Genomic DNA, 27,913 nt, shown 5'->3' on the forward strand with positions numbered 1-27,913 from the left:
TTTAATCATTTTGTAACCGAACATTTCCTACTTCGATAATAATGCAATGAAAAAATGTTCTATTAGCAAATGCAGGTAATTATAAATAGCGGTTTTGAATGTGAAAAGCGAGTTGGATTTGATTTCTATGGATTTCCCTTGTTGTTAGTGAAAGAGCATTGGTAATTGCAATATTTTAATCCAGTCATGGAAATTAATAGTTTGACAGATGTCTTCTTTTTTGGACAGGAAGAAAGAAAATTAGATGACTTTTTTATTGAAGAATAAACATATGCATTTTCCCATAATAGTTTATTCTAAAACAAGTTGCAGAATGGAATCCTATTCCAACACGAAAGCGAAATTCGAAAACGAGCGACGAAGGAGCGAGTTTTCGAACGCATGTGTGTTGGAATTCCCTTCTGCAACGAGTATTAGACGATATTTTCTCTATTTCAGTTCAAGTTTTGTAAAATTTTGTCGAAATTCAATGCAAAATTCAGATTATACATCCTAGTGACTTTTGTATTGTATCTTGGCAGTTGGTGTGACTGTTACGAAAATTGACAGATTACGGAATCCGAATTTGAATCGTACGTTTCGAATTTTGAATTAATTTATAATTAAATTAAATTCGTGAATTATGTCTGATGAAATCAATTTAATACCACCAGAATTGAGATAAATTGCGAATAATGTTGCAAATCATTTCACTCTATCCAAATTATATGATATTGACAATTGAAATGTCTTGAAATTTGATAGGATCGGAAGTCAGTGTAGACAACCACAAAACGATAAATATAACTGAAAACAATGCTGTAATGAACTCATTACTGCATTGTTTTTAGTACTGTAATGAAGTCATTACGATACTGAAATAGAGAATAGTAATTTACGTAACAAGTCCGGAAAATAGGGTTTTTTTGGACGAATAGACAAAATTCCAGGAGTAGCGAAAGCGAGTCCTGGAAGTCTGTGAGTCCAAAAAAACCATTTTCGGGCGTGTTGCGTACAATATTTTTTCGGCAACCATGTAAAATAACTCTATCGCTGCTGCTTTCCATATTTTATTGCGATTGCGATCAAAAAACATGTAAATTTTTGACAACTAATTTCATATGAACTGTCAGCCGTTATCTCGGTTGCTATGGATTCTATGATTCTTTTCCGGCCTAGTCCGGGAAGTACGTACTTTCCGGACTAGGCCGGGAAATGCTACTTTCTCAGAGAAAAAGCGTCCGGGAAGTGAGCACTTCCCGGACGGTTGCCGAAAAATATATTTTCGTGTCTCATAAAGAATATCTACTTCTAAAAGAAGTTTCAATTGCTGGTGGTAAAAGGGTGTTCCTTATGAACTTAAACTGTTGGATCAAAATAGGTTCAAGAAGAAGATCAAGCTTATATCCTTTATTCTTCATAATCATGATTACTGTATTGTGTCTTTGTGAATTATATTTATTGATATGCTCATATATCTTCTTCTTCTCTTTTTATTCCTGTACCTACTCCTTGAGATTTGTAGTGAAATCTTCACCGCTGTTAAGGACATTTAATCAACAATTTTGTCATCAGAAACAAAAAGAAAGATAAGATTGAGGAAATAGTCCACAAGTTTTTAGAGAAAAACAGCAGATTTTCCCAGTAGATTATCGGATGCTAGACGAATCACAGCGGTAAAGTGCGAAATCAAGAACTGGAACGAATGCAGTTCGTAGAATTCGCATTCGTCGAGCTGCAAGATACCAACGACTCAAATGTCAACACTCTAAGCTACATGTTGTGGGTGTTATGTCACCGCGCACAATAATCGCTCTGCTTCTGTTTTTCCCTGCCGAATGAAATTCAGAACACGAATTAGCCATAAAGAATAAAACAATGCGGATCACAGGTGCCGCTCAGCTATACAGCGAGCCCACAATTGAATAACGCAGGCTGTTTTCATGCTAACTAGACAACTCGTTTCAGTCGGCTAAATGGCACTGTCTATACGCATTTTCTATATGCCATAAAATCGTTCGGTGTTTTGCATTGGATACGGTCAATTCTGAGGCGATCAGAACGATAAAACGATCGTAAAATCGGTTCCCGCTACTTTGCGGACCATTTCGAAATTGCGCTAGACACAAGACGCACGATTCTTATTTCGTCAGCTATAGACGGAATTCAGATGGTTCCGATTTGGGTAAAAACGCAATCGGAATTTGTGACTCATCATGGTCTGGCTGTATCCCGATTTCGAAACTTCGATCTTGAGTCATTCTTTAAAAGATACTTCTTTGATGACTGCTGAACTTATAAAGCTGGCATCAATTAATAGATTGAAGGTTGAAAAAACATCAGTTTAGGGGTGTAGTAAACAATATGATATTTATTATTTACCTATAACTCCAATTTCGTATCTATTTCACTTGAAAAGGGTGTTTTTTTTAGAGCTATAGAACTTTAAATTGCAATAAAACAAAGATGGATTATTCGATTGACATGAATTTTATTTATCCGCAAGATGAGCTTGAGGCATTACATTTTAAATATGATTTCTGGCATATGACCGCCACGGCTGGCTCGGATGTAGTCCAATCTGGACGTCCAATTTTCGTGACTTTTTCCAACATTTGTGGCCGTATATCGGCAATAACACGGCGAATGTTGTCTTCCAAATGGTCAAGGGTTTGTGGCTTATCCGCATAGACCAATGACTTTACATAGCCCCACAGAAAGTAGTCTAGAGGTGTTAAATCACAAGATCTTGGAGGCCAATTCACAGGTCCAAAATGTGAAATTAGGCGGTCACCAAACGTGTCTGTCAATAAATCGATTGTGGCACGAGCTGTGTGACATGTTGTGCCGTCTTGTAAGAACCATAGCCCCTGGACATCATGGTTGTTCAATTCAGGAATGAAAAAATCAGTAATCACGGCTCTATACCGATCACCTTTGACTGTAACGTTCTGGCCATCATCGTTTTTGAAGAAGTACGGACCAATGATTCCACCAGCCTATAAAGCGCACCAAACAGTCAGTTTTTCTGGATGTAACGGTGTTTCGACATACACTTGAGGATTAGCTTCACTCCAAATGCGGCAGTTTTGTTTGTTGACGTAGCCATTCAACCAGAAGTGCGATTTTTCTTACATTTCTGATAGTTTTTTGCTAACTCAACAGTGTCAGTGACAAACGAATAGTACTTCAAATATTGCACACTTCTTTATAATTCCTCTTCATGGTGAAATATCTAGGAAGTCAATTCAATTTGAAATTCGAGAAAAGGAAGCTCCAAATGCCAAACTCATTTGACACACAAACACAAAAACTCTAGTATAACAAGATCAAAATTTGAATTTGTCCAATATTCTACAGTAACTAAAAAAAAAATTAGGAGAATTGAAGAAATATATAATTATCTTCTTCGCTGCTTCGAAATCGTAGCACAAAATTTAGTCTCGCCTAATTTTCGAAATCCGTCTCGACCCAGAAACCTGAAACTTTTTTCTCCAGCTCATCTCCATCTTTTCATATCTGCATATCCAGACTCAAAAACTTATGATGGTATTAAAACTGTATCTTATCTCTCCATCAGATCTTGGAACATGGCAGTCGAAAATTCGAAATTCAAACACGAGTTTTATTGATTTGCATTCGTTAATATGCGTTCACACGGTAGATTTCAGACTCTATACGCTCTAGGCTTTCCATACTCATTAGGAGTTACCAGGCACAGTAGAAATCGATCAATTATAGAAGGTTTATTGTATTAATTTGTTTTGTGGTGGCGTAACCAAATGACATTGCGCAAGGACAATAATTCTGATTAAACCGTTAGATTAGGGTCCAACAGTTAACTACAACTCTGACCTTGAAATGGAATAGAAGTAGACCAACAGAAGGATTTTATGTAATGACAATAAAATTCGAAGTGAAATTTTGTTAGTTCATGTTTTGAAATTTAAAGGATACAAAATCAATTCCTTGATTTCAGTTTGAAATCTTTTGGAAATTTTCATTTTCAACGAAAAATACAGAGAAAAATTCCTATGGTTCACCAAAAATAAATCTATACGATATACATCGAACAGACGAATTTTTTTCACCTGATTTCAGATTCTTCACATTCAAAATCGTAAACTATCAACGATGGCTATCAGTAGAAAATTTAAATAATTACTTTATGCAAATTTTCAATTTACTGAATGCATATTCCTCATATATATTCAGTGGAAAATAAATTCGTCTGCATATTTCATTAAATTCCTCATTAAACGTTTCCATATTGAATATGATAAGTCGATATAATAATTTCACTGAAACAAATTACATTTACTTGGTTTTCATACATATGATTCATTAAGAAAAAGCATTAAACATTTTAATCACAGCAATTCATTCAACTTCGTGAGCAGGAGAAGCAAGAGAAAACAACATAAATTTTTGGAACATACAAAGAATGATTGCCATTGATAATTTAGATGAAAAAAGTTGAACGTTGTTATTTTTTCTCAGTAAATTTGAAGAATTCCACTTAGTAGAGTTTCATTAGATTCTTTGTTACTATGAGAATGAATTTTTCACTGTTAAGTATGTAATTCGATTGACATGAATTTTATTTATTCGCAAGATAATCTTGTGGCATTACATTTTAGATATGATTTCTGGCATATGACCGCCACGGCTGGCTCGGATGTAGTCTTCTAATACCCATAAGCTTTGAGCATGATTTTTGAGGATTTTGAGGAAATAGACTCCTCTAATTTAACTCACACTCTCTTTTTCATTGGGGCCTAGGAAAGTCTGAATAGAAACAACTTTTTATGAGTGAGTAATAGCGCGTTATGATATACTTTCCACAGGACATCCTGTACAATGTAATAATGAAATGAACGAGATAAGTTTAGCTAGTTTAGCTTTTTTCAAACTTAGGTATCATTTAATGGATTGAGTTATATTCAACCAACTCTCAGTATAAGGACATTGAAAAAAATTAAAGACTTTATATGTCTATTTATTTGCTCTGAAATATTATTTCTATTAATACCATCATATTCATTTCGAATTCTTGGACATTTTTGTAGATTCGACACTCGGTAATATCCTGATTTCTATCATTAGTGAGCTCCCAGTCAGTGTATCAATTAAGGTATAACTAACGGATTTGCCAGCGCAAAATTGTAGGGAAGTACATCTACTACACATCATAAAGGCACATTCGATACATCGTTATAGGCGACTTAATTGTAAAGCGAAATGTTCACACAATATACTTAATCCGCAATGATCAACACTGAGTACTATTTATGTCACATTTTGATGAATGATTCTTTGTGAATAGAAGCTGTTAATGCCTACCTTCGACTACTGATTAGCTGGGAAGATAGATATCGGTCTACATTCAAAGACCGGGTGTATAGAAATCGAGAATGGGTAGGAATTGAACATCGTTTAATAGCGAAAGGTTTTGCTACTCACTTGACTTTGTATCTTCGTTAGAAACATATGAGTTTAGTAGGGATATTTATTTTTAGACCATTCTCTATTATGAGTAACTTTAATTAATTGGTTTTTTATTTCTCCTTATTGATAACATTTCGATCAATTGTGTAACTATAGCATTTAAGACAACTGGCATACTATTAATATTCTCGTAGTAATAAACATAGATAGATGGAGCATATGTCATTTTCAGTAAGCAAATTTTGTCTTCAACATGAACTATCAAATTTGAAATGAAGCGCGAGAAAATGAAAACATATCAGTGATCCGATATTTCAATATTTCACTCAATTCGCGAGTTTCCCCACAAAGAACGCACTTCTCATGTCTCATAGTGAATCAACGTTTCATTTTAACTCAAAATATATTGAGATGAACACCTAAATATATCAGAAATTCATAAAACAAGCTTCAAGCGCGCCAAACGACGTGAAACAACGAATGACACTTGGAGAGCAATAGTTGCCAAACCTTGGATTTCAGCAGGTAGATACAGAAAATAATAAATATTCTGCTTATTATGAATTCGACAATTAGGAAAAATATCGGATTACAAATATTCAAATTTGCATATTTAATCGGAAATCACTCAAATAAATATATTTCATTAGATGTAATATACATTCATAACGATATAGTGAAATTGTGGATTTGAAAATATATCACAATCCGACAACGTAACCTAACCATGTTGGGGACATGTAAAAATTGCGTATACTTCCTCTATCTATGTTTATTACTCTATGGTATCTACAGATTCTTGATCAAAATATTCTAGGGAAAGATCACGGTGTGAATTCCTCAGATGTTTCCACGTCCAGAAACGTCTGTTCGAATATCTCCGATTCAATCAAACCTCTGATCGATACAGCTAAACTGAACAGCATGCCCCTCAAAGGCGAGGATATTAAGAAGTGTATAAACAGTCGTGAAAAATACCGTTACCAGCATCAGCATCCTCGTCATTCCCGAACCATGGGAAAGTGTATGAAATGTCTGATTGTCCTAAAGAGCGCTCGTAAATGGTAACCTAAACGTGTATTTTTCGACATTAAACGTTCTGAATCTACCTTAAGATTGTCAAGAAAGAAATTCATGTTCTTCGTGATTATGGCATATGAATGTTAATTCGGCTGGGATACCTACACGTTTGGTTCTATTCTGGAGCTCACATTAGTTGTACGTAAACAGATCTCGTTAGTGTTCTCGGAAATAGGGATGCCAATAAGATGATATCGGTTCTTGGAAAGGACACCGCTTAAATTGGAATGGTCATTGAATGAAGAAATTCTTCTATGACGAGAGAGAAGTGATCTTCTGAATTTTTTTATTCTGAGTAAATTGTCATTATTTATGGTTATTAATTTTTCAAGTCAAGTAGTAATTTTTCAATTTCAAGTCGAGTATTTATTTATCAAGTACCTGATTCGAATTTGAGTTGATTTCAAGTCAAGACGAAGTCAACTAGCTTGAATATCAAGTCAAGCCGTGAATCCCTAACTGCAGTAGCTAACATATTGGCTTCAATTCTTTCCAATAATTATTTTCGATACACGAAAATATTACTAAGTAAGTACTTGAACGTATATCTCGAAAAAATATCATTATGAACCGGTTCTGAAAAGTTTTGTTGAATCCACGTTTTCTTATTAAAATTCTATGAATAATTCTGTTCGAAAACTTTTAAGATATAGGTATATTAAGTAATTTTTTTGTAGATCTGAAAAACCATGAGGTAACGGAAATGGTATCGTATGCTGAAGTTGACTTTCGATTGAGTGATCGACAATATACCTACATGTGAATGAAGTTGAAATATGGTGTTCAAGCTACAGCTTCCAACCGTGTCAACCTCTATATCAGGAAATTGGCAAAAAGCGGATTTAGTTCGAATATATAATGCCAGAAACTTGTATTGATGTGTTAACGTTACCGGGAGAAAACCTTGATTGAAATGGATTTTGTTTTTATTGTGTGTGGGCATTAACATATTCACAAGATTCTTTTAGGTCAATTTGTTAGCGCAAGAACTGACACGTTACAATTTCTTGGCGATCAGTATCAAGAACACTGAATGAAACCAAGATCAGTTCATCAAAATGCTTATGAATAAATAATAAATAAAAAAAAATCAACTGAACTCAACGGATACTCTGCAATGAATTACAGGAATAATATTTCCTCAAATTTTATTTTTAATTATTATTCTTGCCTAATTGGATAGAGACTGAAGAAATTTTCGTAATAAACATAGATAGTGGGAGTATATGCAATTTTTATGTCACCAACATGGTTAGATTATGTAGTCGGTTTGTGATATATTTCCAAATCAACAATTTCATTATGAATGTATATCATATTGAATGAAATATATTTATTCGAGTGATTCTCAATTAAATATGCAAATTTGAATATTTGCAATCCGATATTTTTCCTAATTGTCGAATTTATAATAGGCAGAATATGTATTATTTTCTGTATCTACCTGCTGAAATCCAAGTTTTGGCAACTATTGCTCTCTTAGTGTCATCGGTTGTTTCACGTCGTTTGGCGCGCTTGAAATTTGTCTTCTGAATTTCTGATATATTTAGGTATTTATCACAATATTTAGAGTAAATATGAAACGTTGATCGACTATGGGACATAAAAAGTGCGTTCTTTGTGGAGAAACTCGCGAATTGAATGAAATTTCGTATCTCTGATATGTTTTCATTTCCGCGCGCTTCATATCAAATTTGATAGTTCATGTTGGGGACAAAATTTGCTTGAAACACTTGAAATATTCTCTGATGAATATCCGAATTATCTTATCGAATCGAAAAGCGTCATCGTCATTCACATTTATTCCTTCCTCCATAAAATGAAATCACTGAAAGTCATCGTTGAATTAATGAATTACATCCTCTGGGATAAGTTTAGTAGGTACATCATTATCCATGAAATAACTGTTAATTTCGAATAGGAAGACAAGCCTACACGCGCTATATGTAAACCAGGCAGTCCGGCGAGCAAATACACGTGCTTGCATAAATTCCCAACGATATATTTCAAACCATCAATATTGGCACTAACTGCCTTTGAAAGCCATTTAATTGATGATCCAATCGTGATAGAAACCATAGAAGAGCAAATGACTGTTCAACATGGAATTGATTCGGTCTAACAGTATTCCCTATCGCAGTTTCACTACACTCCGATCTGAAATATCTGGTGCAGTCAGTTACGAGGTGCTTTCAATAAATTTTTCACAGTCATTGGCCGCTAATTTCTCACTAGAATGTTGGAAACATGGTGTATACCTTTCGTGTTTTAAAGTTGATAGTGATTTTGTGCGCGTTGCAACTATTTATTAATTCTGAAGTGATTTACTGACGTGTCGTTAGGAGCTTATTGCACCCATAATGCATCGAAATGTGGTGTATAACATAAATACCTAAAATATTAATTCAAATTTTTATCCTTGTACGGTGCATAACATCAGTAAAGTTATTTGAATACTTGTCTGGCATGAAATTGATCAATCATTTCTGCGTGGTAATTGAAAGATCTTTTCAGTTTTGTTCTCATCTCTTACAGGGTTAGATGCAAAACCAATTAATATCTAGAGTAGAACTATTGACTAGTTGTAATCGAATTCAGGTTACTATTTTGAAGAAACTCCGCTGTACCTACCTACTTTTTTTAATAAATGAAATAGACTATCATTCATTAAAATAGAAGTTAGAAAATATATTGCCAATCGTTCTCACAGTTCATTCTTGTTATAATAAGTCAACATATTTCATTCGAAGGACCCACATTGCTTTTCAAGCATTTCAGTAATTTGATTCAGCTCATAATCAACATATCCCAAAAGTTATTAAGAAATATTCATTATAAATTATTTCCTGCAAAAATTATAAAGTAAATTTTGGTCTCTGCTGACGTCTACTTCGATTTCATACCGGAAACTTTCACTCTAGATTCTATAGGAGTGTTATGCATAACTGGTGCTGTATAGATACAATCATCTTCTAATTGTATAGCAATTAGAAATATCAAGAATTAGACATCAATCTTCCTATTATGTTAGCATCTGAACCAGATTGAACTCATTACTCATTGTTTAGTTTTTCATGCGAAAAGTATTGTATGGATATAGATCTCTTATATGTTATCAGGTTTGTGAATAGGGTTCATCTCAAAATCTGGAATTCAAAATTACTCGATAATTATAATGCCACATAATATCGCCTCAGAAACGTGATCCCGAAAAACATTTGAATTTTGAGTAAAATAACCTTCTTGATACTAGGCCCTATTATATTGATCACGTGATTGAAACAATGAGATTTTCTCCATTACTATGATACCTACTGATACCAGAATGAAATCTTTTTTGGAAATGAGTATCATCATTGTATATCTCTAAATTGAGAATCTATAAATGATAAATAATCATTGTATGGGTGGCTTTTCTCAAATCACCGTTTTCCAAGAAGCAGGTTCGTTTATGATTCTCCGAAATTATGATTATGAAGTGGATCATTTGACTGTTGATCTTGTCCTTCCAGTTTTAGGTTTTCTGAACGTTTCAGCTGCTCCGAATATAGTTTTACAGATATTTATCAACTCGATCTGTGTCGACTATAAACACGCCAACAGCTAGATCATCATCATCAATTATTAGAGATAATCTTGAAATTTGCAATGCAAATGAAATTTCGGGTGGTACTCGAGAATGTTTATGACACGATAAATCGAATTTGTCAAAAGCAGAATCGTGTTAGTGGAAGAGTTTATACAAGAGTGGTCATGATATTATGAAAGATTTGTTTTCCTCTGAATTTGAAGTTAAGATGTGAAGTTAGTGACCCATTCTGAAAAATAATCTAAAACTGAATGGATAGCCTGAAAATCACCATATCACCATGAAATCAATAAAAACCAAGTGGTCAATGGTTTATTCGACACCACACTCATACAATGGGTTTTCAATAGAATGCCATTCATAGAGCATACTATTTCAACGAACATGACCAGCTTCAAGTCGATTCAAAGTACACAAAATTTTACTTTATTTTGTTTAGCGATGAAGCGCACTTCTGGTTGAATGGCTACGTCAACAAACAAAACTGCCGCATTTAAAGTGAAACTAATCCTCAAGTGTATGTCGAAACACCGTTACATCCAGAAAAACTGACTGTTTGGTGCGCTTTATGGGCTGGTGGAATCATTGGTCCGTACTTCTTCAAAAACGATGATGGCCAGAACGTTACAGTCAATGGTGATCGGTATAGAGCCATGATTACTAACTTTTTCATTCCTGAATTGAACAACCATGATGTCTAGGAGCTGTGGTTCCAACAAGACGGCGCAACATGTCACACAGCTCGTGCCACAATCGATTTATTGAAAGACACGTTCGGTGACCGCCTAATTTCACGTTTTGGACCTGTGAATTGACCTCCAAGATCTTGTGATTTAACACCGCTAGACTACTGTCTGTGGGGCTATGTAAAGTCATTGGTCTATGCGGATAAGCCACAAACCCTTGACCATTTGGAAGACAACATTCGCCGTGTTATTGCCGATATACGGCCACAAATGTTGGAAAAAGTCCTCGAAAATTGGACGTCCAGATTGGACTACATCCGAGCCAGCCGTGGCGGTCATATGCCAGAAATCATATTTAAAATGTAATGCCACAAGATAATCTTGCGGATAAATATAATTCATGTCAATCGAATAATCCATCGTTGTTCTATTGCAATTTAAAGTTCTATAGCTCTAAAAAAAATACCCTTTATAACTCTCCGACTTCACTTTTATAGGCAAAGTGGACTTTGGAATTCACAGAAGGATCAAGCTCAACTCTCAACTCAAATCTAGAGTATAATTATGATTCAAGAAGGAGTTATTGAAACTTACTTTCAATTCCATATATTAAGTACTCTTGATTATCCAATTGAAAGCAGAAAGAAGTTTTGTCTTCAATGTGCTGATATAGTGTTTTTGAAAAGACAACATCAATTTAATTGGAATGCAATGAACATTCAGATATAAGAGATCGGAAGGTTACTTCATGGATCTACTCAAATCCGGAGCAACCATAGATCATTCTGCCAATATCCGGGACCACCCAAAACCGGCTCATCTCATCTTCCCAGACTAATTTGGCAGGATCGCACTCCTGCGATTGCGTGAAATTTGAATAATCCCCATAACAGAACCGCGAGACAGAAGTCGACTGGTCGTAAATTCGTGGCGGACATAGTTGGTCAGCCGATCCGAAGAAAACAATGAATCCTGCCACAGTGATTTACCGCGTCTCAACTATAATTGACAGATCATTTCAGAAAAGAACTTTTTCTGTCCAATTATAGCGCAGAGTCGCCTTTAACGGCTATCAGATATCTTACTGTTTGTTAAAGTGAACCGGCTGCAATTCCGTCGCATCGAAAAAATAGGTTAGAATTTATGAGGATCTATAGGCAGGCATCGGCTACTAATCATATTGAGTAGGACGACAATATATTATTTATAGGTTATTCAGTTTATGCTCCTACTTATGCTCGCTGCGGAGCAAAGTGCGCATTTCCTGGTTAACGAATGTTATGTAACTCGATCCGAATCTGTTATAGCTACTTATATGTTTCATTCATATACTTTGTATGTGGTTTTCACATGCTGCCAATGTTTCAGAATATACCAGAGGAGATTGACGCAGAGGTAATTCGCCGAGAAGAGAAGATTCCAGAAGAGAAAATAGTCTTCGAAGGATTCAACCCCCTCTTGAAGAACGATGGGATATTGAGCTTATTGTTTTGTGGTATGTCATAACACTCTTGCAGTGATGTAACGGCACTGCACCTTCTCCAAGAAGTTGGCATTTATGCTTTATCGTGGCCATCCTGTTTACTGGACTCAAATCTCACCGACCAAGTTGGAGCTATGGTTGAGCAGAAACGGTCAAAAATCAGAAAATTGACTAATATTCCATTTTTTTAGTCAACAAGATAATATTAACAAAGGGACCTATACGTCGATACACGGTTTGTTGGATATAACTAAAAACCAAATTAGTTGAAATTGAAGAAATTTACAGGAAACAAAAAAGACTACGATGAAATGCATCATTATGAATAACCGTTATTTCATCATAATAAATAATCTAATATGTATATGATATTGTTTGGGTAACTGTAAAAAGATCCGTTCCTTTAAATATTCGCATGAATTTTGACTTGATTTGAGCTATCCTGTTCGGATAATTCATAGCATATAGATACAATTCAGCTCAACTCGTAAAAATATCTCGTATATTATAGTATTATATATATTCAATTATTTATGATTCAACTGTATGTGTGGACCAAAGTAAACAGGCAATGGCAATGGCAATTATTCTATAACTACTTTTTAATCCTATAAATAACAATTGTTTCGCTACACGGTAGCTTATAATAAATGAAGATCAATATCGAAGAGGCTACTGGGTAGAGAAATATTTCAGTTCATATAATTAAAAAGTAGATATAGAATAATTGTTGTTTCATTTCAGATTTCAAATGAATTTGCATCAAGTGAAGACAGAGTCAATGCAATCATTTTATTGTGTGAAAAATTACTAGAAAATCATTCAAATTGTATACCTTGAAAATCTCAGTTGATTAGCACAATTCGGAGAGTAAATTTGAATGATTTTCTGGTGTTTTGAGCAGAATAAAACGAGACAATGAGAAGATATGATTCGTTTCCTTGTGAAAGTACTGATCTGTGCAAAATGCAAAAGGAAATTCAAAGTCCTTCAAAATGAGGTGTTACTCGAATCCTGTTTTCTATAATATTATTTGGGGTTCCAGAGGATCGCATTTTCAAAAATCAAAAGTACGGCAAATCATTAAAATATGAAAAATATCAAGACTGACGAACATAGCGCAGTCAAATTACATTTTGAACAGAAAGGTTGCTTTGCATTCGAAAATGGAAAAATTAAAATTCATAATATACAAGTTATATGCGTCAGATTTCAGACATAAGTTGCTATTCCAAAAAAAAAATAAAATAGTTCATTAAAAAGTAGTAAATGTTCTTTCGAATGTTGCCATCAAAGTTAGAGCCAAATTTCTGACTTCTGTCGGTTCACTAGTTGAATATAAATGAGAATAACTTGCTCGACAACCGTTGAATTATGGCATTAAGAAAATCCATAAAAAAGTGTACCCAAATAGAAATGAACACACGTACACAAAAACAAACAATGAAATAATGCTCTCAGCTAATATTCAGTTAGTAAAGTGGCATTTCCTGCTACCTGCAGAGCGCCGAAGTCGCTACATCCGCTACATCGAGAATCGGATCAGTTGCTTCGATACAGTTCAGCAGGCAATTCGATTTAAATTCCAGTTTTATAAAAAGACGGATCTCATTGAGGAGCTGAACGGAATTTTTTATATTTTACATTTTCCGCCGGATGACCCGGGCTAGCCTCAATTAAAACCCGTTAAGTTTTTTATTAGCATATGCACCGACAACTTCTGCGAATACATTGCTCATTCTGAAATCGGTTAATTAGAGCTTGAGAGGAGAGAGATTTCCAACATGGAGTCGATCGAGATCAATTTCAATATTCAGAAGTATATCGATATGAATATTGATCGAAACTTCCCTTCTCTTTTTCTTGTTGAAATATTAGTTGAAAGTAGTTGAATGTAGTTGAAAAAAATCCATTATTTTTGCAAAAGATGGATTTAGTTATCTGTATCTCGCGTTGTGTGAGTCTGACCGAATTTCACTAGATGGCATGAGAAAGCTGATATTTCATACTACAAAAACTTTCCAGGGAGTTTTGTGATGAGTTGACTCAGTTTAGTTTGAGCGCATGTCAAAGATGGACACTAGAAAAGGAAAAATACCCTATATTTAACAGTTTCTTTCGATGAAGCCGAAAATGCAAGCCAAGCGACTGAAAATGTGAATAGTGTTTATGGCCCTGATACGGCAACTGACAATCATGCTCAATTTTGGTTTTGTTTATTTCGTTCCGGTAATTTTTATGTCAAAGATGCACCACACAGTGGAAGGCCAATTGTCCAAAATGTCGATAAAATTGACGATTCCAAACATCATGTAAACACTGTTTCGATTGTCCAAGGGCTAAAGATTGCACAAAAATCCGTTTGAAACCATTTGCATACGGCTGGTCTCAAGAAGAAGCTCGATGTTTGGGCACCACACGAGTTAACGCAAAAAATCTTATGGACCAAATTTCCATCTTCGGGTCCCTACAATATCGACCCATTTTTAAAGCGTTTCGTGACTGGTGATGACAAATGGATTACTTGCGACAACGTCAAGCGAAAACGGTCGTGGTCGAAACCTAGTGAGCCGGCGGAAACGGTGGCCAAGCTAGTATTGACGTCCAGGAAGGTTTTGCTGTGTGTTTGGTGGGATTAGCAGAGAATTATTTACTATGAGCTGCTTCCCTACGGCCCAACTGTTAACTCGGAACTGTACTGTCAACAATTGGATCGTCTGAAGGAAGCAATCGCCCAAAGGCGGTTAGCCAATAGGAGAGGAATAGTGTTCTATCAGGACAACGCTAGATCACACAGATTAATAGTGACTCGCCAGAAGCTTCGGGAGCTTGGTTGGGAGGATTCTATGCATCCTTCTTACAGTCCGAACCTGGCACCAAGTGATTACAATATGTTCCTGTCTATGGCGAACTATTTTGTTAGTGAAAAATTCGCTTCAATAGAGGCTCATGGAAATCGACTGTCTCAATTTTTTGCCAATAGAAACGAGGGTTTCTATGGAAAAGGCATAATGATATACCTTCAAATACAAATACAAAAACTTATCAAACAAATTTGACCTAAATCTTCTACTAACTATGGTAATTAAAGCCTTGTTTTCCATGCAAAAATAATGGATTTCTTTTTACTACAACTTATAAATAATAATAAGCAATAAACAGTACTATTTGAATTGTATCATTTCTATTGAAACACCCTCACCAATCATAGAGTTGATCCTGAGGTTATCCTTTCCGAAATTCAAACGAAATTATCTCAAATTCATTGAGCTAGACACTGCCTTATCTATTGTTACCGTAGCAGTGGTAAGTAGTTCCTGGTAATCAAAAACAAAACCACAATTGAATAAAAATCTGATATATACTCGAATTGCTAATGAAAAATTGATTGTTAAACCGCATTTTAAAGTTCGAAAAAAATAATAATCGGGATATTTGAAGGATAATAATAAAAGAATACAATTTATATCAAGAAAATTGTAGCATGAAAATATGAAATATTTCCAATATTTTCATCAGTACATAAGTATTTGTCAAAATAAACAATGACTTTCATGAAATAAAACTACGTTTCAACAAGTTTCACGATAGAGATAGTACACACCATCACAATACCTAATCAACTGAGAAAAAAACCCAGAAAATCGAAAAAAGAACCTTGAACTTCACAGATCAATACTAAATTAAGTTCAATCTCATCGTGACTCCAATTTTCATCGACGAACTCGAAGGAACGAACAATAATCTTGATTAGATGATGAAACTGAAAATTTTCGATATCGATTTTAACGCACTCGCTTGAGTAACTTCATTACAATCTAGCGCGTGGGGCAATCTGGGACCGAACGGAGTAATGAGAGAATAAAGAGAATATTTATATCGGAACCCGCAGTCTAACCAACCTCCCAAGACATTATCGATAAATCAACATCGTAGTCGGTTATATACTACAGATTTAATGAAAACACCCGCGATTCGTTCATCGATTAGAATTTTTTTTTAGTTTGATGACGATATGTTTATTACTTGTTAGTGTCTAGTTAGTTTCTTCGATGTGGGTTCACAATGCTTGCCATATTATGATGGTTAATCTTAGAATTGGCGATGGAAAATATTATGAATATTTACCTAATAAATTTTAGTTTATCTTTAGTTTTAAAATTTAAAAAAAATTTTCTCTTTCTAGAAATGATAATGACAAATTCAATATTTAATTAGTTTTCTCTCTTTAATGTTTTTGAACATCGTACACGATCGTTTTGCTGAGAATTTTTATTTTTAGAATTATTCACAAAATCTTCAACAGAAAAATCTACCAATTATAATGAAAAGCTTTAATTTATTATCACAAATAATAAACTGAAGTAAATATTAATTTTGGATCAGAAAACAGATGGTGAGATTTGATACTTCAGTAATTGTATTTTCTTTATTTGATCGTATTTATTCTTGACACTATCATACATTTCAATTTTAATTTTTGTTTTTTTATAATTATTTGTTGTGAACGAATCTATGCGATTTGTTTCTGGCTTATTATGGTAGAGCTTCATTATTACATACTATTTACTTGGTTGTGAGCAATTATTGTCCAGGAAACAAGGTCCTGAATTCAAAATAATATTCTTTTATTGTTTTACTTTCACATAAAAATATTCAGAAAGATAGGTTAATGATTTTCTTATAAATATCTATCAATTCAGAGAGTAATTTTTCTATCGTAGTATGATTTTCTTATATAATATTTTATTGTTATTTCATTCAATATAATAAGTTTTTTTCAGATGATGTTCAATATTGTTTCAACAGTACATTTTCCTCAACTGTTATATCACTACTTGAACTCAATTTCATGAATTCAGGTGAAATTATTTTTTGGGCAACGAATTGTTTCAATTTATTAGTGATTCTATCGCTTTTTGTTTTCAAAATCAAACGATGGAGTTGAAGAACTTTTAATGGATAACAAATGTTTTTTGTTCATGTCAATAGATTAGGAATAGATTTCACATCCTTTAAAATATGAAATTCCAATGTTATCTAAAACTTCCAGTGCTATGTAGATATTCAGATTATTAGGGAAATGAAATTGCTTTCACATAAAATGAAATAATTGCGGAAATTCTCAACTTTGAACGTTAATCACTAAGATATATCTTGTAATTGTCGATCATATGCTTACTCGATCATATACTCAATATTATTACAAACACATGAAGAAATTTATCCTTATTTTCAGGAAAATCATATAACACTTTAGTGACTTCATTCTTATGTTCTTAACTACACGATTAGCTAGTAAAAAAATGTTGCCAATTATATTAGAAATAACTGTTCGATGTTTTATGCAGTGTAATACGAATTTAACAAAACAATTACATAGGTATATGATACAAATTATGGGTGATGAATTTATTGGAGCAGCGCAATCTGCTTGTTGCGATATGTGTTGATTCTTATTTAATTATTATTAGACAAATGAATAAGTGCTTGCGTTATTCTAGTTGGTAACAAGGTGTTTAGTTGTTAGATATTGTTACATAAAAGTGATCTCGAAATTTGTAATGATATATAATCTAACGTAGGTGATTTGTTTTGATATTAGGTATAGCGATATTATTCCACTGATGATAAAAAAAAAAGATTTTTTCACATTGTTTGTTATGTATAGGTAGGTATAGATCTATTTTATATGACGTAATATGTAATTATCTATATTGTGATTATATGAAGTATCTGGTCTTTGAACAGAAACTAATATTATGTAAATAACTTGATTTGATCTGAAGAACTACTGATGATGATTTGAACTATCAGAAAAACTATGTTTTTTAGTATGTTGTGTATTTTATCAGCAATATATGTTTATTTTTCGAAACTAACTATAAGTACAATTAATCGCCTAAAGACTTATAAATGTAGGTATTTGATTTTTAAAACACATCCTAACAAATTCATTTCAAAAAATATCTCAATAAAATGTATAATTTGATAATTGAAATAACATGTACTGATCTAACTACAAATACCGATGGCAGTAAAATTTATACCTTATATTTTGAATTGATTTCGTCCGGAAGAAACACTAATTTTGGTAATTAATTTTCAATAATATCCTGCCTCGAGAATTCAGAACAAGGTTGGCTCTTATTAACGTGAAATATCATTATTCCTCATTCTCTTGCAAATTTTTCCAGTTACCGAAAATTCCAGTTCCGTTGCTTTACCCATATCTGAATCGTTTTCGTTCCTAATTGCATCAATTCGCGTAATGAAGCTCATAATTGTCATCACTTTAATTAATTCTATAAATCTCGAGTGGAACAAAGTTCCGAAAACTTATGGCCAAGAAAATAATTTAAATTAAGGTAATACTGAACGGTAAGGAATTAAGATACTCAAAAGAATAGCAAGAATTCTTTAAGTAGGAAATTTCACAACATTGAATTTGATTAAAGTCTTTCATCGAGTTTCTCGCTTAACACACCATTGAATTCTCAATATTGACTTTTCGAATTTAATATTAATCTAATGAGAAAATTGTTGATGGATTAAGGAATCTTGATAACATTTGAAAATATCCAATCTCAATAATAAAGATGACATTAAATGAAATTACAGAACGAAATTCGTAGTTTGATGTCATAGAAATATTCATTGGAGATTCGCGCTTAAGCCACCATTGAAGTCTCCATAGTTACCGATTAAAATTTGATATTAACTCAATTGAAAAAATTCTCAATCGATTTCGGAATCTTCTAATAACATTTGGAATGATAATCAAATGAAATTACAAAAGAAAAGTGTGGATTCAATTTTATGGAAGAATTTCTTCGAGTTACTAGCTTAACCCACCATTGAAGTCTCCATAGTTACCGATTAAAATTTGATATTAACTCAAATGAAAACATCCTTAATCGATATCGAAACATTTTAATAAAATTTGGAATGATCATCGAATGAAATTACAAAAGAAAAGTAGTGGATTCCATTTTATGGAAGCTTTTCTTCGAGTTACTAGCTTAACCTACCATTAAAGTCTCCCATAGTAACTGAGTAAAACTCGATATTAACTCAATGGAAAAATTCTGAACCGTTTCCAAACCCTTCCAATAACATTAGGCATGGTCATCCATCAAATCAAATTACAGAACAAAAATTGAGAATTTAGTTTGATGGAAGCATTTCTTCGAGTTACTAGCTTAACCCACCGTTGAAGTCTCCATATTAACTTATTGAAATTTGATATTAGAATTAAAGTTGGAGAAATTCTAGATTGATTTTGAAATCATTCAATGAAATTTCACGACGTGTTTAGTATTTAATGAGGAAACAAAATTCTGGCAGACATTTCAACTAATTGTGAAAGTTGGCTTCAATTCGGTTATAGGTAATTTGTGGTTTGGAGTCAGAAAAGTTTCAGCAATTTCTTCTTTTATATTTGCCGTGCAATATATTGCAAAATGAGTTTTTGATAAACATTCATTGAGTAACGGTATTATTTCGATAAATTTTCCTACAGAGAAACCAAGCAAATTGTTCTATACCGAAATTCACTCAATTAGTGTAATCCCGCTCTAATTAAGACTTGAATTCAAATGAGTCAAAACTGTTTGATGTACCCCAATTAAGTATTCTCAGTTGGGCTATTCAACTTCGCCAACCAACGGTAGCAGGTACAATGACTTGAGTCATTGCACCCAAAAAACTAGACCGTTGTTCTCATCAGACCATTTATTCGTTCGGCTTATTGCTTTCCGATGTTGAATCAACCGCAGAAGCCAGGGATTTTCCAGTAAATTTCGAAAATTGAAACACTGTAATCTCCTCATATCACCAATGAAATAATTTGAGGGAAACTCAACCTTTGTTTTATACGTTTGAGAACTTATAGAGATTCTTCATGCAGAGAAATCTTGCTGAAGAGGATATTTCCATGAGAAGAAATGAATATTTGATCACAGAAGCTTTCCCGGATTTTTCAAAAGGATCTTGGGTTGAAATATCGAACACACAAATTTATCATATCCTTATAAATGTCGAACGCATATTTCAAAGTCGATCAGTCCACGGTTTTTCCTCCTGGTAGAGATTATACGTTAAGTCTTTCTGCATCCGTGAGTAAATTAGAAACGTTGAATATTTCATGAGCAGTATCCGGATGTGAAGGCCCAACAACTGAATAGACTTAAAATAATACCCAGAACGTAAAACTCACTTGATGCACATAACTCCAAAAGTATCCAAAATAAACGAGGAGGTCCTTCAGTCTCCAAGTCCGAAAAGATGGAAGGAACAAAACTTAAAATCACTAATATCACAAAGAAAGCACAACAAATCGAGTTGAGAGAAACACGCGCAACGTACGAACTAAACAACTAGGTTACCATTTTAGTGGGACTGTGACTTGAAACTAACTAAAGGCTAGTTTCTTCTTACAAGGTTGTTCATGGACGGCTGCCAGCAACAATCTTAGAAATCTGAGAGGTGGGGAAACTCTTCGGGCCCAGAGTGTACCAGCGACCAAAATCGTAGGTATCCGGTCTGTCCACTAGCGGTTTATGCTAAACGCGCGGATAGTCCTTTTCTATCCTTTTTTTTCTACGATTTAATTATAACTACTTTTCGACGAGACAAAAATAACTCTACACATACGAGTGAAAAGCTGAGCGGCATGTGAAAGTTATTAGGTTGTTGCACTTATTGTCGGACGCTATACGATGTGTTGATGTTTGAGGTTTGGTGCTAGGAATACTAGACAATATTCATAATAATACGAGACAATACATATAATAATTTATTGATTTTCTCGGAGATGTAATATGAGTTGTCATAACATAAAGGTGAATTCAGGTCATCCAGTAGCTTCTTGTATATCCTAAGACTGTTAGTTTCGGGATACAGGATACGTGATACAGGGTGATTCATGAAATCAGCACTTCGATTTTGTTTGAATTTTGTGGGTTTGTTCACTTCATACTTCTCTTCAAAATGTTTTATGTAATTTTGATATTTCCAGGAGCAGTATCCAGATTTTTGTATTTTTCCTTTAGACTTCGAAATCTTTATTTTTACATGTGTTGATGTTTGATGTTTGGTGCTAGGAATACGAGACAATATCAATAATGATACGAGACAATACTTATACCTAGTAATTTATTAATTGTCTCAGAGTTATACAGGATGTAACAAGAGTTGTCATAACATAGTGGTGAATTCAGGTCATCCAGGCTTTTCAAAGAGTAGCTTCTTGCGTATCCTGAGACGGATACGTGATACAGGGTGATTCATGAAATCAGCACTCCGATTTTGTTTGAATTTTGTGGGTTTGTTCACTTCATACTTCCCTTCAATGTTTTATGTAATTTGATATTTCCAGGAGCAGTATCCAGATTATTGTATTTTTTCCTTTAGACTTCGAAATCTATATTTTTACATGTTTTGATGTTTGATGTTTGGCTCTAGGAATACGAGACAATATTCATAATAATACGAGACAATACTTATACCTAGTAATTTATCAATTTTCTCAGAGATATACAGGATGTAACATGAGTTGTCACAACATAGTGGTGAATTCAGGTCATCCAGGCTTATCAAAAAAGTAGCTTCTTGCGTATCCTAAGACGGATACGTGATACAGGGTGATTCATCAAAATTGGCCCTATTCTTCTATTCTGTATCGCTTCCGTGAAGTATTTTTTGAGAATGGCATATATCATCTTATTCTTATCTTTCTAATAACTCCACAGAAAATACTCGAGAGGAGTAAGATCCAGCGATCCTGGTGGACATGCCACAGAGCTACAATAACATGAATTGAAATGAGTACATTTTTCAAAAAATTAAATACTTCTTTTTGCTGCAGATCAAATAGAATCACTGTTTACATTTTTTGAGATGGTTATTTTTTTGAATTTAGTTTCAAAAGAATTCGCGTTTTGATCATGCATTCTGCTAATTAATATTTTACCCAGCTTGCAACAAACCTCAGTAGGTGCTGGAAAACCCTAGAGCCATTAAAAATGAATATAACAAATTCCTGCAGCATGTTAACCCTTGTTTGAATTGATCACTTGAAATAACTGTTATTTTGATTCATGTAAAAACCCCATTTAAATCAAATTAAGGAGTTATACAAGTTTGATTACTCATTTTACCTTGGGTATTGATCAGCAGAATATTTTCACGTCGAAGAGGAGAAAATATTCAATGCGTTCATCGAATAGAATAAATTATGTATTTCGAAAATTGACAGGAATGTTAAAACGATCAAGATTGTTATCTGCAAGTACCATTTAGTTAGTCATTATGGTGGACAAGTTGCTCAACTCTGAACCTTAATACAGAGTAGACTCAAGAGACACATTTGACTGTCATGTGTTAGATTACGCACTATCGACTTAACTATTAGAGGTTGATTTTATACTGGGTGTTAATTATATAAACTGGGAAACAGAATTTTTGGGAAGATTTTTTTTGAATCATGTCAAACCTGATAAAAGAAAATTTCTGATATATAAATGAGGATTCATTTTGGTAATGTAATTGAAAGATTTAAAAAAAGCAAGGGATACTTATTTTAGCTAAGCCAACGACCGTTGTATAGTATAGCTGAAAAGGCTGAAGTTTCATTTGGTGGGTCTTAACCTGATAAAAAAAAATTCTGATATATAAATGAAGATTCATTTTGGTGATGTACCTGAAAGATTTTAAAAAAATTTAAAGTTATATTTACGCATTTTCTGAATATTTGACTGATGGACGACGTGAGGTTCAAAAATTTTGATCTATATAATATATTTTCGGGATTTTTTGTTTATTTTTTTTCTATCTTCGAAATTTATAAGACAACTAATGAGTTACAAGTATTCACACTATATCTCACCTTCACAACTTATTTCTAGATTTGAAATATGAACATAAAATATATATTTTTTGAAAATATCCTTTTTTTCACTAAACTAAGGAATCCCATAAATTAATCGAATTATTTTCACATAACTGCCTAAATCAATTCTTGCTCCATTCCATAGTGAGGAAAGCCGAACTCATTCTATTTGAACGATATGAATCGTCACACATTTTCTTGCCCCTCCTACGTAGTTATATCAAAGAATCCGTTTGAATTAGAGCGGCACTGGAATGTATGAATGAATAATGAAGAGCAATATTCCTTTGTTATTCATAAGGCGAAATGGTTGCTGCTCATTCCAAGATTCAAGGATAAAACGAAATTTCGGTTTATGTAGTGGTAAAGTCATCTGATAACTGCTTTGATATTGTTTGATTTATTGCCGTGATACAAGGATCTACAAAAGATAACATTTTTTCCGGTAGAATATACAACAGATCTTGTAGCATTAAATTTGGAATGAGACAGTGATAAATCACAAAACATTTCACACAAAAATATTCCATTCTGAAAAATTTTTTTAACAATAACTAGCGATAAATATTTTCAATAAAACACTGATTGAAAAATCATGTAAAGAGATAACCTATTATGATATATAATAATTCATCAGCTATTCGAAATACCAACATATTTTCAGAACCTCGTCAGAAGTCAATGTAAGATCTTAAGAATATTTTCCAAACTCGAAATAACATAATTTTCAGAATCTTGTAGATGATAGTCGAGATGAAATATCTGATATTTAAGTAAGAGGATATTCAATGATATTTATCTCTGTTGAGAAAATTTTGATCGTTTGGCTCTTATAAGATTTTATCTAGGTAAAAAATATGTATCGATTAAAGTATAGTTTTGACTCTAACCACTAATTGAGACGAATCTCAATATTTCTTTCAAAAAAACTGGAAAATATCCATAATAAGCGGGTATTTCTGATAGAGGTTCCGAATGAGTGGTTGAGAACACCGAAAATATGAAACAGTTCTGATAGAATGAGTCAATGTAGAAACGCAGTTCCATGAATATTTCATGACGTAAAAATTCCACTGAATTATTTGAGACTTGGATTGATTTCACTCCATTTGAATTAAGATTAAAACCTTATTAATCGTATTTGGTAATTTTTCTTCACTTGAATTCTATAATTTTATATTTCATTATTCATCAAATATGAATGTAGGTATTGAACATAGATCATCAGAATCATATAGTTGAATGATATGAAAAAATGACAATGAGGTACCTATTGAATTCATTAAATATGAATTATTATCTAAAGGAGATAATAAATCGCAATAAAAATTAGTTAGAGTTTGTTTTATGGCTTTCGTTTTTTGAAACTAATAATTTCTGTCAAATAATAACCATATATGTAATTTATATATTTTGGAACTGCTGATATGATATATCTCTATTGGATGAAATTTCTCAATTCAATCCATACTTGACTTTCATATCACGATTTGACTGTTGATTTATGTACCCGCAGAAACGATAATATAAATTGGAGTGAACTGATTTCGTGTGATGAATACATTAGAGCAACAATGATCGATGTAAAAATACAGAAGAAACATTGACTTAGAGTTAAGAGCTTGTCACCCTTGGCGTATATTCTCTGATGAAGCTATCAACACAGAATTGTGTAAGAAATTTGACAAATTCATTCATAATACAGAGATATCCCGAGTATTATTTACTTGTAATAAATACGTCCCTAATCATACAGGGTTGTTCGAAATCACAGGCTTCAACGAAACATAGTAAAATGATGAAAAGTGCTTTTTTCAAATGTAATGACCTGCATATCATAAGATGGTTATCTTTGTTTTTTAACAGTCTTTCTTTATATTAGGGTTTTGTTTTTTTAAGGGAAATTGAACTATACAGCCTAATTTCCCTTAAAAAACAAAACCCTATCATAAGATGTATCGAAAAAAACGAAATTTCTTTTCAGATGATATGAAATGTTCCCATATCTAAATTGAAGGTTCATAGCAAAAAAAATTCAGGATGAGTACAACTATCATCTGTCAAAGTTTTCCAAGAAGCTCCTACAACACTCTGTTTAGATCACAACTGATTTCTCGAACAACTTTTGTCAAAACTGCTGTGCAAAGAAAAAAATTTACATTTTTCTCATTATGATTATTATGTGCGTTAATCATTGTCAAAGAACCTAATGATATTTTCGAAAATCTTTCCTTTCTGGTACCTCGTGCGTCAGTTCATTATTTATTCATGTTTTTTTTCAGACTTAGACCTGGGAGTTAGAATTTAATTGAATTAGCGAAATTCCACATACTCACATTGAATTTGCATAGTATTCCTACCAGTTTTTCAAAATACCACTGAATGAACATTCGAGTTTATCCAAAAAAGGACACAAGCCCCTTGGCTCATGCTACTTACACATAAGTTTCCGTGATCGGTCCGTGCAATCTACAGCAATTATAAAAGTCGAATTTGATAGGTTCCATTTGATAAACGAACAAATTGAAAGCTTGTGAAACGTCCAATATGCAAATGACCATATTGGAATATACGTAACCAATTATTTATTCGTCTGGTTAATCAACACATTATTGTTGATCAACAGGACGGATTAAGAAATGAGTATATCGAACTAGTGTTTGATTGAACTGGACGAGATTTATTGTGTGGGTTTCTCGTTCGCCAGGATCTAGAGCGTGTTGCATCCGGTTAGAGTCCAAAATAGAATACCTGCAGAGCATAGCGTCAACAAAACCAGATCTGCGAATTCTTGGTTATTTATTGCACGAACTTCTAGGAATATTTTGAATTGAACGTGCCTATTGGTTTTATTGTAAGGCAGAAGCTCCTGCAATATATTCTATAAATTTCCAGCAAATTTATGTCCTGCAACGATCTAAGAGGAAAAAAATTCCAAAAAAATTGTTTTAGGAACGTATAATTTTTGTTGATCACTTTTCATATGGAAAATATTTTGAAATGAAATAATTTTTGTGACAAAATGGCGAATGCGACAGTATCAGATTATTTCCTGTTGAATTTCGAAAAATTTTCATTTTTATTCAGCATTTTAAAATGCTAGAAAACTTCACCATAGTGTTCTCAATGACTTATTCAAATAACATAGCGATTGGTGAATTGTGTAGTAATTCATTGAGGACACACAGTAATACATTCGTTTTTCATTAATTTGTTTATCCAGAAAGGATTTTAATTCTATCCGAATGGAATTGAGAATTTTCATTATTAGGCCAATTGAAAAGTCCCCGGTCTGACGCACAGATGGAGGTGCTAGTATTAAATCCATATGATTTTTAGTTAGTACCAACCTTCAAACGATACGTGTCAAAATTTGACAGCGATCTGACAATCACTTTGTGAGATATTGCGTTGTGAGTGTAGCTGAGTAGAAAGCTTTAGTTAGGTTAGGTAAGGTAAGGTTAATGATTCTAAGCAGTGTTTGAAGCAAATTAAATGCAATAAACCTGAATTTTTGCGTCGTATTGTACAATAGATGAAACATGGCGCCATCATTTCACTCCTGAATCCAATTGATAGTCAGCTGAGTGGATTGCACACAATGAACCGAATCCAAAGCAAGAAAAAACACAGTGCTGGCAAGGCTATGGCATAAGTATTCTAGGATGCGCAAGATAAAATATTCATTAATTACCTCTTAAAGGGCCAGACCATCAACAGCGATTTTATTATTTAGCGTTATTGGATCGTTTAAAGGATGAAATTGTTGAAAAACTGCCCCATTTGAAGAAAAAAGGTGCTGTTTCCTCAAGACAATGCGCCGTGTCACTAATCAATGAAAACAATGAAAAAATTGCATGAATTGGGCTTCGAATTGCTTCTGCATCCACCGTATTCGCCAAATCTTGCCCCCAGCGACTTTTTCCTGTTTTCAGACCTCAAAAGAATGCTCGCTGGAAAGAAATTCAACTCCAATGAAGAAGTAATAGCCGAAACTGAGGCATATTCTGAAGCGAAAGGCAAATCGTACTACATAAATGGTATCGAAAAGTTGGAAGATCGCTTATCGCTTTAATCGCAGTATCACCATCAAAGTCACGTTGAATAATTAAATTGAATTTTGCAAAAAAATGTTTTTTCTATGGTAGAACAGAGACTTTTCAATTAGCCTGTTATCAATGCCTTCTACACTTTTATTATAAATAACTTTTTGAGCTCTCATTAGTCTCAGTATCAGTGATCAAACATCATTTAGTTTTCCTTAAAATATTCGAATAACATGTTTATACTCGGTTCTGGCTATACTCCTAATACGATACGAAAATTTTCCATTCTAATCAGCAACGGAGAATTCCCAAGAGAAAATGTCCACACAATTTCTCTAATCCAAGAATGCAAATCGAAACTCAACACCATTTTTCAGCAATAAACAAACCAATAAACTTTATTGCCACTTAGAGAGAGAACTGGTTATCCAAATAACTCCAATTTGAATATTTATCAATTTGAATTAGGCCTAAGGGGCTCTCTTGTTAATGGCAGCATGGAAAAATGGACCGACAAGAACAACGACGGCGTTGAATTAATCAATTATTTGTGAGACGAAATGGCTCGGTGAATCGCCAAAGTATACGTTTCTAATTGATTATCGAATCCAAATTAGTAGGTCTTTACATCTTGTTCTTCCTTTAAGGTGGGACCGTCGTAAAGCAAACTGATTCACCTTCTAAATCACCAGGATGGAGTGGAACTTGATG

The 27,913-nt window shown here is 33.5% G+C and overlaps 1 protein-coding gene across 2 annotated transcripts in view; it reads right to left on the reverse strand.

Moving 5' to 3' along the window:
- Positions 1–27,913, reverse strand: part of LOC123679133 (transcriptional regulator CRZ1) — a 64,881-nt gene that overhangs the window by 35,213 nt on the left and 1,755 nt on the right. Inside the window, exon 1 of one of the 2 annotated variants that reach the window (XM_045616533.1) lies at positions 20,484–20,700. The exons of the other annotated variant lie outside the window; for it this stretch is intronic. The gene's annotated coding sequence lies outside the window, so the exon portion shown is untranslated. Of the gene's footprint in view, positions 1–20,483; positions 20,701–27,913 lie in introns of those variants that run through there. 2 annotated transcript variants of the gene reach the window in all.

This window comes from Harmonia axyridis, chromosome 4 (genome assembly GCF_914767665.1).
Source record: "Harmonia axyridis chromosome 4, icHarAxyr1.1, whole genome shotgun sequence".
NCBI lineage: Eukaryota > Metazoa > Arthropoda > Insecta > Coleoptera > Coccinellidae > Harmonia > Harmonia axyridis.